Source organism: Rhinopithecus bieti, unplaced genomic scaffold (assembly GCF_001698545.2).
Source record: "Rhinopithecus bieti isolate Rb0 unplaced genomic scaffold, ASM169854v2 scaffold_84002, whole genome shotgun sequence".
In the NCBI taxonomy this organism is placed as follows: Eukaryota; Metazoa; Chordata; class Mammalia; order Primates; family Cercopithecidae; genus Rhinopithecus; species Rhinopithecus bieti.
This window is the reverse complement of record NW_016841755.1, coordinates 5,268,142-5,281,877: the sequence shown is the minus strand read 5'-3', so window position 1 is coordinate 5,281,877 and position 13,736 is coordinate 5,268,142. Positions and strand designations below refer to the sequence as shown.

Below are 13,736 nucleotides of genomic sequence, written 5' to 3'. Positions count from 1 at the left end.
ATGTGTGGGGAGGGAGCGTGCAGAGATGACACCCTAACACCATGTGAGGGGAGGGAGCGTGCAGAGATGACACCCTAACACCATGTCTCTTCTGGCTCTGGAGACGCTGTGTGCAAGTGGGGAGTGCTGGGAGCAAAGCCAGGGATCGCGATGATGTCACCCATGCTGCGTGGAGGTGACAGGCACCTGTCCCTCCTTTTCAGGGCTGCCCAGGTGCCACTGCCACTGATCCAGCCCCACAGGCATGCTTTTGAGAGGACCGCAGTGCAAAAGCCCCTGCTCCTTCCCTATCATGTGACCTCAGGTGACTTACCAAACATTTTTTAGGCTCTAGTTAAGGAAATAAATAGACAAACAGGCCAACACACATATTTACACAGTTTTAAATGATGTGTACTGAATCTATCAGCATTTACCTTTTATAAATTTCTGATACTTTAAGAAGTTTACAAAGTAAAGTGAGCTTGTGATACATGGAATAGAATGATTCTGGAAAAGCAGTATTGAGAGGGAAATTATAACTACTGTCCTACAATTTGCAGTCATTTCAGTTACAAAATCCAATGTGCACTTCTACAGAAAAGGCATAAGAGATGGGAGAGTCAAATACCTTTTCTCAACTCAAGTTCTTCATCTGCATCCCAGAGAGCAGAAGTGATCCGAGGCGCCATTTTCTATTTCCAAGCATACTATCAACTAGTTCCGCTCTAGACTGGGGAGGAGAGAACGCGTCACACGAATAACCTGTGCCTTCCGGCATCTGGGGTCCCTCCTTCCCAGAACCTGGGAGAGGGGCTCAGGGCTTCAGGGGCGCAGGAGCTGTGGGTTCCCTTTTCCAGCAGGGACCGGGTCTGACCTCAGCCATGGCCTTCATTTTCCCCACATGGCTCTCCAGCCCCACTGGTTTACTCCACAGCCCCAACTGCTGAACACACTTCAAAACCTGCTTTCTGAAGGAGGAATGACTATGTACAGTGTTGGAATTTCTCCTCAGCCCAAATTTATCATCTAGAAATACAAATTTCATTTAAACAAATAAGACCATACAGTTAACTATTTACAAATTCAGGGACAGCAAAATGTTACATATTAGATTAGCAACTAGGAAGACTTAATGGTATAGAATTACTATTTTTCTATAAGCAACACTCTGAAGTGAGGCAACTCATTTCCATATTTAAGGGAAAAGCAGCCTTCCCTCTTATTAATTAACCCTGCAGGTAAGGGCCAGTGCAATTTGCTGGGTGCCTGGTCAGCACCTGTTGGTCCTCCAGGTAGTGGGACGCGGGGCAGGGTCTGGTCTCAGCCCATAGCGCTGGCTGAAGAATTACACCCCAGGAGTGAGTCAGACCTCAACCCTTTCTGCTTGCAACTGTATCTGTGGGTGGACTGAAAAATTAAAAGACGCCCTTATATGGGAAACACCTGCTTGGTATCTAAAACCACTAATCAAATTTGGAAATGGGCCTAATAGGTTGGCACACTCCAGGGCATTTTGGTCTGGGCAAAGACTTCTTGAGTAAGACCTCAAAAGCACAGGCAACCAAAGCAAAAAGGGACAAACAGGATCACATTGGGCTAAAAAGCTACTGCACAGCAAAGAAAATAATCAACGAAGTGAAAAGACAACCCAGAGAATGGGAGAAAATATTTGCCAACTACCCACTGACAAGAGATTAATGAGCAGAATCTATAAGATTATTATAGATTCTCAAACGATTTAATCGGAAAAAACTGAGTAATTCAATTAAAATATGGGCAAAAGATCTCAACAGACATCTCTCAAAAGAAGACACACAAATGGCCAACAGGTACACAAAAACATGCTCAATATCCTTTAATCATCAGAGACACGCAAATAAAAATTACAATGACATATCACCTCACCCCAGTTAAAACGGCTTCTACTCAAAAGACAGCAATCACAAATGCTGGCAAGGGAGGAGGTGGGGAAAAGGGAGCACTGTTGTTGGGAATATAAATTCGTGCAGCCCTCTGGAGAGCAGCATGGAGGTTACCCCCGAATCTAAATACAAAGCCACCATATAATCCACAGTCCCACTGCTGGGAATATCCCCCAAAGAAAGGAAATCAGGACACTGAAGAGGTCTCGGCACCCTCACGTGTACTGCGGCGCTGTTCACGGTAGCCACGTTATGGAATCAACCGCAGTGTCCCTCCCTGGATGCACGGATGAAGAACACGTGGTGTATACACAGTGGAATACTATTCAGCCATCACTAAAGAATGAGACCCTTTCATCTACAACAGTGTGAATGGAACAGGGGCACGTTACGCTAAGTGAAATCAGCTGGGCACAGAGAGACAAACGTTGGGTCTTCTCACTCTTATGTGGGAGCTAAGAAAAAAAGGTTGAACTCCCAAAGATAGAGAGTAGCATGATGGTTACCAGAGTCCAGGAAGGCTATCGGGGATATCAGGGATAGGGGTAACAAAGGGGGCTGATGAATGGGTACAAAAATACAGTCGGATAGAAGGAAGAAGATCCAGCACTCGGTAGCACGACAGGGTGACCTTAACTGACAAGAATTTAGTGCATATTTTACAATAACTAAGAAAGGAACGGGAATCGGACCAACACAAAGCAATGACAAATGCTGGAGGCGATGGGCATCCCAATTACCCTGATTTGATCATTGCATATTGTATGCTTGTACCAAATATCACATGTACCCCATAAGTATGTACTACTATGTACCCATAATAATTTAAAATTTAAAAACTTAACAGAAGACATAAAACATAAAGCAAGACTAAATCAAAATCCCCAAATCTCCACCATATTTCAGGCCTGTCCGACCCTGGCCTGAACGTTGAGAACGTTCTGCTCTGGGAGGCACCTAGCATTTCACCTTTATAAACCTGAAGCTTCCCACTCTCAAACATGATTGATACATCTTCCTTTTGCTGAAAATAAATGGAATTAGCAAATTTTGACTTTGGTCTTTTTGCTTAAGTGTCTTAGTAAGAAGATAAATTATACAAATAGGAGCAAATTCAATGCCTCATGTGTGCCAAATACTGTGGGAAACTGCTGTCTGGAAATTCTTTGCTTGTAATTGTCATGCTTTGTTGGAAATCAGGAAAGGGCATACTCACTGAGGAAGTGCTGGTGCGGCCAGGACGGAATCCACTTGGCCCCATCGCCCCTGCCTGGGGTGGAATCAGGGTAGGAACCCTCTCCTACTGATGGGAGCTGCCTGACTGTGCCCCGAGGATGCACCCGGGAGAATGTTGGAATGGTTCTGTGCCCCACATTTGGGGTGGTGTGCTGTGCAGCAACGGTGGCAGATGTCAACCCTCGCTGTCGCAATTCTGACGTTGGGTTAGAGGTCGGGCGGCGCTGCCATTCTACGGACGCTACAACTCCAGAACCCCATGCCTGTGTTAAATGTTCAATAGCGTGTCACCCACAGGGCTTGAATTAGAACTCTCTCTCTGACTTTCCCGCATGTTACTAAGTACACAGAGAGTCTAAAATTGTGCTGGGGATGATGCAGTCCCGTAATTGAGGGCATCAGTGATACGCTCCACATTACCAAAAAAGGCACACGGGGCTCAGCAGGGACCCATCGTAAGGGAGGGAGGCGGCACCTGGGCATTGCCATCTCCAGTGGGAAGTGAGGGTGTAGCTCTACCATTGCTTCTTCCAATAAAACTTCTTCTCCACAAGCTGTAAATGATGCCAACGCTCCCAAGGCTAATTTCCAATTCACACAGTGAAAGGTTACGATGACATTTTGACCTGTAAATTGCATCTTTCCGTGAACACCCTGTCATCTCATTGGTGCCCCACTGCAGTCAGGACTGAGCTTTCTATATTTGGTGACTCACATCTGTTTATTATTTAGTTTATGCTCGGTTTCACAATCCATTTGAGCAAACAGCAACTTATAACAAAAATCAGTTTAACTTCTTATACCTAGCCCAGTATTCTATCTAATTGTTTTTAATTTGTAATCACCTTGAGGATTAACTCTATATAATGCTAACCAGAAAAAAAAGAATATCCACATTTTTCGTAAGATATAGATGCTTGAATTACTGTTCCAATGTAACTTGCCTATTGTTGGACCGAATTTTGATAATATAAAATGAAACACAGCCCGGCGTGATGGCACATGCCTATAATCCCAGCTACTCTGGGAGCTGAGGCAGGAGAATAGCTTGAACCCAGGAGGCAGAGGTTGCAGTGAGCTGAGATCGCACTACTGCACTCCAGCGTGGGCAACAGAGCGAGACTCCGTCTCAAAACACACACACACACACACACACACACACACACACACACACACACATATGTATGTATTTGCTGGACAAAATAACTACAAGAAAAATAATTTCAGTGAGGATATGCAGTACTTTTAGAATCTTTGCTCCTGAATTCACACCTAAGTACTCCGTACTTCACGCAGACCTGGTCCTCCTTACTGAGGATACATCAAAGGAACCGCTGGTTCCCACGGACACGGCAGATTCTCCAGTTTTGGTTTTGCGCTTTCATATCTTATTTCCAGCTCTGCATCTCTGCAGCAGGTAAGTGTGGGGATTTGACTAGGTGAAGGCAGCCTAGCGAATTCTCTTTGTACATCTGAAATATAACCATGGTGTTCTTTTTAGAACGCTCTTAGAAATAACTTACATCTAGGGACAGTAGATGTAGAAATTAAAAGAAAATTGCAAAGGATTGATAAGTTTGAGTCTATTATCTTCCTAAAGACGTTTGAGAGATTAAAATATACACTTTCCTAAAGTACGTAAGCTCCCTCCCAACGTAACACCCACAGCATCCTAAGGCTTCCTAGTATGTAAGCTCCCTCCCAATGTAAAACCCACAGCATCCCGAGGAAGTGGGACAGGGTTTTTCAAGCAATGAGGGCAGGTGCGTGGGAGTTCTGCATGGCCAGCCAACCAGAGGGCCCACATGCAGATCGCAGATCCAGTAAAGACAACCTGTCATTACAACTCCCAACTTCAGAATCAAGCTGTCCGAGCAAGACTGGGGATTAGCTTCCAACAACAGACACAGTTATGGAGACTGACGGCAGCTAGCTCAGTGTCAAACATATTTGTCAGAGACCCATTCTCTGACTGTCCCCCTGGCCCGGCCCCGAGGCTCTCACGCTCCTGGTGTGTGGAGTGCCGGTTGCCTGCAGCCAGGCCCTCCCCATAACTCTCCACCCTGCGGTCTTAGTTTCGGCTCAACTCCAGGTCTCCAGAAGGCCCTGCTGACCACCTGATCAGAGCACCGTGTGCCCCTCCCCTTCCTCGGCAGAGGACATACTCACACTGCGCCTCCGCTGCGTTCCAGGGACCAGCACTCCCAGGTCCAGGCTCCTTCCCTCCCAGAACCTCAGTACCCCACACAGGTCCAGGTGCACTGTGCTCACCAATTTAGACTCATTTCTTGAATACATGAAAGCTAAAAATCTCCTGTTTAAAATGATTTAAAAGTGGAAAGCTGAGTGGAATTCTGAAGACACGGGCAAAACCACAAATGGGACACATTCTCAGCAATCCGTGTCAGGACTCTCCAGGCCCTGGACAGCCTGGTGAGCTCACGGCTGCTGCAGGGCAAGCTGGGCTCTGAGTTGAAAGAGAGTCGCTCTCTCCCTGAAGTTACTAGTGTGCCTCTCAACCATTTACTCACATATAAAATGCAAATCACCTGAAAGCAGCAAATAGGTTAATAAATCAATTAAATCAAAGAGTATTCCTGTGAGCCAAGCTCTGTAGATGCAGAAATCATGGCAATATTTGCTTCAGGACTTTATTTTAGACTTATTTACATGGAGAATCACCTCTACAATCAATTGAATCCCGAGGAACGCGACACTGAATTCTGGCAGTAAATGAAATGGAAATGTGGTGCAGATATTCTTCAGGCCGGTTTCCTTAAATCTTTTTGTGCTATCAATGTGGGACACTGAGGACAGTGATTCCAGCTGCAGGACTTGTCTTGTTAAGCGGAGAGAGGTAGGGAAGGAAACAATGAGGAGGACAGCGCAAGCCAGTGAAGCAGAGACCCCCATGGAACCGTTCAGTGTTCCCTCTCGATTCACTTCCATTAGCCAGGAGAGGCGGGGGCCCCCTCCCAAACTGTTAACTCTTCCCTCCTTATTCACTCACATTTCAAACACTCTACATATACAAGGACATTTATTTTCTTATTGAAGCACTTCTGGAAGTCAGCTTACATGTCTTTAACAAGAGACAATATTTAACAGTGCTAAAATGTTTGTTCCTCAACCTTTATCTTTAGTGTCTGACATGGGTCTCCAACTTTCCTGAAAGTGAAGCAGAGAAGCCCTTCCTTGCTGCCTTCCACTGCAGGTCCCAGAACATCCAAGACCCTCCAGTGAAGGCACAACCAGGTGTGAGTGAAATGGGAGGCTGCGATGCTGGCACTCACCAGATTACCACACAGCTGGTCATGATGACCCTGTGCCTAGAAAAGCACTTTTCTTCCCTAACATTTTTAACATTTTTCCAATTTCACAAGGACACAAGTTAAAGGAAGACCATACCACCTGGAGCTGTCACCTCGTTCTGCAGAGGAAATATGACTGGGTGATCTAGATCTGAAGCTGTGCTACCGTCTGCAGTGACCCTGTGTCTTCCATACAATTACAAGATAAATACTAAAGGCCAAACATCACAAAGAAGAAACTGGTTAAACCACTATTGTAAAATAATCACAAAAAAGCACAAAGCACTTAAACATATCTGAACTTTTATTTGGTAATTTTCTGAAAGGTGCATATATACAGTGTTTCTTCAAGTTGTCAATACAATCTGAGCAAGCAGCAGGTTCCATTTTTAAAAGCTTAAATCCGTACTTGATTTGGACGGCCTTCGTTCCTACCTGAAGTCCTTTGTCTTGTCCTAGGTCCCATCCGGGACGTCACATTTAGTTTTCTCTCGGCTTTCTCTCGTCTTCTCTCGGCTGTTACAGTTGCTTGGCCCTGCCCAGTTTTTGATGACCTCGACAGTTTTGAGACGTACTGGTCGGGTATTTTGTAAAACATCGCTCAATTTGATTTGTCTGGTGATTTTCTCACGAGTAGACTGGGGCTGTGGGGCTGGGGAGGGCGACCGTGAAGGTGAGGTGCTGCCGAACACATCCTGTGGCGGCTGTGTCTAGCAACGCGGCTTTTCACTGCTGATGCTGACCTTACTCACCTGACTAAGGTCGTCCAGTTCCTCCTTTCCCCCTTTCACACCATGCTCTTTGGGAGGAAGTCCTTGTGTGTAGCCCACATCTAGAGGAGGAGGACTTATGCTCCCCAACTTGTGGGTTCAGTAGCTACACAATTTGCACAGGAATTCTTGCGCATGGGAGATCTTTCTCTCCCATTCATTTATTTATTCATATCAGTTTGGACTCCTGCATATTTGTTTCATACTGTGGGCTATAATCCAGTGCGACCGACTTTGCGGCTCATACTGTTCCAGCATTCACCACAGGGAGCTTTTCCAGTTGGCTTCTGTGTCCCTCTCACACACCCCCTGCCATGCAGGCAGCTTTTTCTGTTTGTTTGTTGGCTTTGAGCAATTCCTTACTTTCTGGCAGTACCAGATGCTCCAGGCTCAGCCTGGGTATTTCCTGCCTTGGTTCTAGAATCAGCCATTTCTCCAGGGAGCCCTGTGTGTGTTCTACCACACGATGACCACGTTTCCACCACCCTGGAGAGGTGCATGCTCTTTTACCATTCTTTGGCACTCACGCCACTGTTGCCAGCATAATCCTGGACTTACCAAAGTCTAAGTAAATCGGCACCTTTACCTGTACTCTAAAGGACCTCAGAGTAATTTAATTCCATTGACATCAATCACCTCTTGACTTTTGGCTATTACCATGTATCTTAATAGTTTTTCTATATTAGATCCCACAAATCACTACTTTTATGGTATTTTACATTCAATATTCGTATCTCTTTTTGGTGATGTAGTTGTTCAAATCTTTTGCCAATGTTTAAATTCAGGTGATGTTTTCTCATTACTGAGTTGTGAGAATTCTTTATATATTCAGCATACTAGTCACTTATCAGGTAAGTATTCTGCAAACATTTCCTACAAGTCTGTGGCTTGTCTTCATTTTTTTTTTTTTTCAAATTTATGTTGAAATTCTAATTTGTCTTATTTTCTTAACAAATGTCTTTCCAAAAAAAAATAAATTGTTCTCTGAAATTCAATTTATCATTTTTTTCTTTTAGAACTTCTGCTTTTTTGTGTTCTTAGACTAACTGTCTAACTTTTTCTTGCTCAAGAAAAGTTCTTACAGTATGTGATTTATCTGTGCCTCAAAATAACTGACCTATAAAACTGGTCAAAAGCCATTTTGGGTGACTTTTCTAAATTTCTCTTCTCATCTACTCAGATTTTATGGAGTCAATTTTGAAATTTGTTTCTCCAGAAACCAGTTATTTTACTGTCTTTGAAAACATAAGCATTTGATCTGCGTTTCATATTCTCTTATAAACTTTTAAGCCTATTTATTATACCCTCTTACATATGGATAATTTCATATGTGTGAACTTAGTTTACATTCACTGTTTTCTATTTATTATATACTCCTACATATGGATAATTTCATATGTGTGAACTTAGTTTACATTCACTGTTTTGTATTTACTGTGTTTTGCCAATAATCTTCCCATTTCATTTAACCTTTTAAACAGTCAGCTTTTGAATGATTGCTTAATCATTATTTTTATGTTTTCCTTTACTTTTTCTTCCTTCCACTTTCCTTTGGTTCTGTTCTTCTTACTGATTTAGTTTGATGCCAAGTTAACACACGTTCATTTCTTTCTCTTGATGCACAGGGCATCTGGTGAGGGTGCCAGGTGCTCTCTGACATGTTGGCTGCGCTGTGGTGGGGCTGCCGTCCTGAGGTCACTGCTACTGCTGACCACATTTGGGAGGTGGATCCCTGCAAGAGCTACTCCGTTTCCCACGGAGACCACTTTTATCTCTGCCCTCTTTGCCACAGCTTCTTTGAGGTCATTAATTGCAGTCTTTGGTCGGACTGTATACTAAATGCGTTAGCTGCCAACAGGACAGACATGGGAAGAAGGTTGCTGAGGGGTGGATGGAAATTCTCAGGTGTGCGCCTCAGAATCTGTCTCCACAGCAGCAGCTGACACGTGGCTGCAGTCCTCACATTCAGGTGGCGGGTGGAAGGTTGCAGTGGACATTCTTCCCATTTTCCTTGGATGCTATTAGGGATGGTGCAGGCAACCACAGAACACAATCTCCACGTGCACGACCGGCCATTACCGGCCATTCGTCAATTAGATTTTTCTTTACTCAGTCGGGAGCTCTCTAATAATCGTGTTTCCGATGCCATCACTTGATCTTCTCTTTCAAAGCGATTGTGTCCGCATTCAATAAAAAACTGGCAGAGTAGTTTATCAAGTACCCCTTGTGTGCTTCTATATTAATATGGAATTAACTGCTGCCTGGCATTATGATAGGAAGTAATCTCTGAAATGCAGAAAGACCAGAATTTAAAGGTTTAGTACATTTCAAATGACTATTTCTCTGATACTGAGCTGTTAGAAATTTCTAATAATGTGATTCTTGACAATACAAAGGCAAAAAATAATTAAGATGTGAATGGAAAAAAATATATGTAAGCAGGAACCTGAGCTGAATCTCATGCACAGGCTGCTTAGCAACACACTGAAGTAATCTCTACCACAGGCAATTTGTTTACACACTTGCACTTCTCCGTGCTAAATAACCACTCTGGGAAACAGACCCAAGAGTAGCATAGCCAGGAGTAACATCCTATGAGAGAATACAAACTGTGGGGCAATTTTTATCATTAATAATTCTCTGTAATTCCATTATTCAGAAATTTCTGAGCTACTATTCTTAAAAGTTAGGGAGAAATTCCTTTACCATATTAGCCATTCACACAGGCAGCTGCCCGCTACACTGCAAATATACATTTTCTTACCATGCACTTTATACATCACAATTTAATCACTGAGATTTCATCATTTTTGATTGTGATTATAATCATCTTTATATTTTAGTGGAATTATTAACATAAGATGCAATTTGATCAACTGAAAAAGCTGCTAATCAATATTCACAGACAGGCTATGTAGTATTTATTCTCTATTGGTCCTGAAGGTCACAGAGTGAAGGCTCTATGTCACTGACAATGATTTGCTCCTCACAAATATATTGGCAAAACACCACAATTAGTCTTGCTTCAATAGGCACACACAATAAAATTAATTTAAAAATATAGCACGCCTCATGCATTAGTGCCTACTTCTGTAAACCCAAAAGCAATACTATTAATAACCCACTTGTGCTCTGTCATTAATTCTAGCTGATTCTTGCACACAAATACTGGAGTCAGGCGATGACAGCTACATTCGGAAATAACATTTAAATATGGAACTTACCAATATGAGAAAACGCAGCCATAGAGGGAAAAAGAATGAGACTACTAAACAGCCAGTCTAGAGGAAGAAGCAGTCACTGAGAATCATAGTCACTCTGTTCGGACCAAAAGAAGCCAGCGGTCTTCAAGGTTCCTTCCACCCCACGCCTTCGTCACTTGAGCTGACACCCTCTGCACTCGGAGGCTCTGCCCACCCAGCTTCTGTCCTTCTCTGAGGGCCCATGCCACCAGTTCGGTGCTAGTGTTCTGTGACTGCACTGGACATATGCCCGAACAGTTAAACAGAGCTGAATTTTAATTCTGTGAGGGAATTTCCAGAGGGCATTTAACGTTTGCTCAGCTGGAGCCTGCTATGCTGAGTCTGCGAAGACCAAGTGATAGGCAAGCAGAACTTCCTACTCTTAGAGAAAATGAAATATTGATCACTTATCATAAGAAACAATGACCAGAGCATAAGTAGGTTCCACATTATGAATACAAAATTAGTTATTTACACTTTGACATCACCATCACGTCTACACCTTCAAGTATCGTATCACCAAACATACCACACAAGACACATCACATTTCAAGTGTTTAATTGCTTATGCCTCACAGGACCTTTAAGGATTTAAAATTAATTTCTCAGAATTCAATTATTTGTATAACACAGATTCATCTAGGCGCATGTGTAGGTAAGGTGAAAGATTGTTTCTGCTTTAGGAAAAATGAAAATCAAAGACTGCTTATTTCCGTGAAGAACAGCAACTGTGTATCAGCGACTAAAACTAGGGCACTCTACTTACTAAACTCCATCCTTCCTAACGACCGAGATAACAGCACCACAAACAGGGTTTAAGAGGCTGGTGCGGGTGCACAGTGGGTGAAACTAGTTAAGCCTCTCAAATGATAATGTTGCTTATTAACCATAGATGTTGTGATAGGTCAGAGCTGAGGTTAAATAGAAAACATCAATTGAACCATTTCCCTAAATAAAGCTCCAGGGTGCAATATTCTAAGCCCTTTATTCGATAAAAAATGCTTTTAAAACGGTACTTTGGTGATCGGGAAACACTGCTACCATCCGTCAACCTAACTGCAGCAAAGCTCAATACGCTAAATAATGAACCATTCAGATGATTTTCCTGAGGCTTTAGGGACTTGCAGACATTGTATCAACAGAGCTCTTTAAAAATTATGATGAAGTCTATTGTTTCATTTTCAGATTTAAAATACGTTTTAGGGATTTTTAAAAGGTTATTTAATGTTCTGCTATTTTTAATCATTGTCCAATTTCCCAAGTAGAGACATTTTAGACAAGTAAAAAAACTTAACTGTAAGGTTAGCAATGTCTATATTACAATTTCTCTAAATTCTTAATAATCTTGGAGTCAATGAAATCTCTATTGTGAATTCCCAATTTAAGATTCAAAAGTATTATGACTTATATTAAAACTTAAAATAAAAAATCCCAGATACTTTGAATAAAAAATGTGGAATAAGGTAATATGGTAAACATATAATACAGTATTTTAAAACTTCAAATACAATTTTCTTTGGGAAAATCTCTAGTCTAGGTTTCTCAGACTTATGATAGAAAACACTTCTTTTCAATGCATAATCACATGACATATTTGAGAATTTCCAGAATGCCATAACAGAAAAAACAATGCATTCAACGCTTTCTTGGTAGGAATAACAGGGGCTTGCTTCCTCCTACAGAGCAGTTGCTTGTGACCTGTGTTTGTCTCACAGCCCACACTAGAATGCTAAAAAGACAGCAACTGATAAACCTTACAAGTCTCAACTCATCATCGTGTCGGTCGAGATGCCCAGATTTGGTTATGCCTCTTCGGTCAGATTTTCTATTACTAAATAAATAGATCTGACACATACACACATCCTAATTGCGAAAGTGGTTCTGAGTTTAGCTACAGAGATTTTACGTATCTATCAGTCAACACAATCTATGAACTACAACAGGGCTGACGACTAAAGGAAGCTTAACGACCGTGCCCACTGACAGAACGGGGCAGGCAGTGGCATGCTGGCAGGGAGGAGGAGGAGTGGAGCTCGGGTTTCCACATTTCCTCAAAGCTGAAAAACTCTGTACGATGATGACATTGTATTCTGGAGCTTTTCAGAAATCTAATACTTCAACTGATCCCAATTTTCACGGACTTTGCCAATTATTTTCTGAAAAGAGAGAAGTGACAATGTGATTCACCGGAAGGAACTTAAGTTCTTCATCATAATGTCACATTTGTACCAAAAAGGCAAATATCATCTAAACGTTGGGACACGGCCTTGCTAAACGATAGGAAACCAGCTCCTACTTAAACTTCCAATAATATGGCTTTAAGGACCAATATTCCTATAGATGTGTTTTATTCCCCTCCTCCGCCTTGACCAGTAGCTCCCTGCACCATCTTTCCACACAGTCAAGGTTCGCTCAGCAGGCGACGCTTGTGAGCCCCTGAAAAGAAGGCGGATGTGGCGTAAGGAAGATAAAGCCTGCTGCGCAAAACCTGCAATACACACGGAGAGAGATACCCACCCAGAAGACACATGGGAATCCTGCGAGCCAATGGGCAGCTGGGGACCCCCGGCCAGGGGTGAGGGCAGCCAAGGGATGTCAAGCTAGGGACGAGCACAGAAGGAGCAAACGGGCGAGTGCTGGGACGCACCTGCACACAAGCTTGGCACAGCTTTATTGAACAAAATGCTTTGAACAATTATAAAAGTAATGGAGTGACTACAGAAATTTCAAGTAGTAATATAACTGCATTCAGGAAAAACTAAATGATCCCTTTATGCTAGTCCACAGAAGGCACCACTCAATCCACATGTACCCACCATCATGAATTACTGATGTGTCCGGAAGAGTATCTGGATGGGGCAGTGGTCGAATCCAAGCAGGGAAGCCAAGAACAGCACCTTGCGAAGGCGCGTGAGCAGACCGATCTGAACACTGTGCATGGGGATCACTAGAGGGAAGGCGGCAGGCACACGGAGTTACTCAGAGAGGTCTTGGGAACAGAAGGCATTACGTGTTTGACAGCAAAAGCCTGACACGAGGGAAGGCTGCATGGCTGCATGTAAGTGTGCCCGGTCACACCGGGGACAGATTCTCACGAAAGGCTCGGTGAAACACAGAAGCTCCGGTGACGGTGACCGCGTGGTGACAGAGGAACGTGTACTGGCTGTGATGCAGGGCCGTGCCATCACAGTGGCATCACTGACACTTATCTAGAGACAGGAAGGCGGCAGGAGTGTGGAGAGAGATGGAAAGCCAACCTGTGATCCGCAGAGT

At 43.3% G+C, this 13,736-nt stretch overlaps 1 protein-coding gene across 1 annotated transcript in view; it reads right to left on the bottom strand.

Annotated features, from left to right (window-relative positions):
* Positions 1–13,736, bottom strand: part of ATP9B (ATPase phospholipid transporting 9B) — a 306,136-nt gene that overhangs the window by 53,756 nt on the left and 238,644 nt on the right.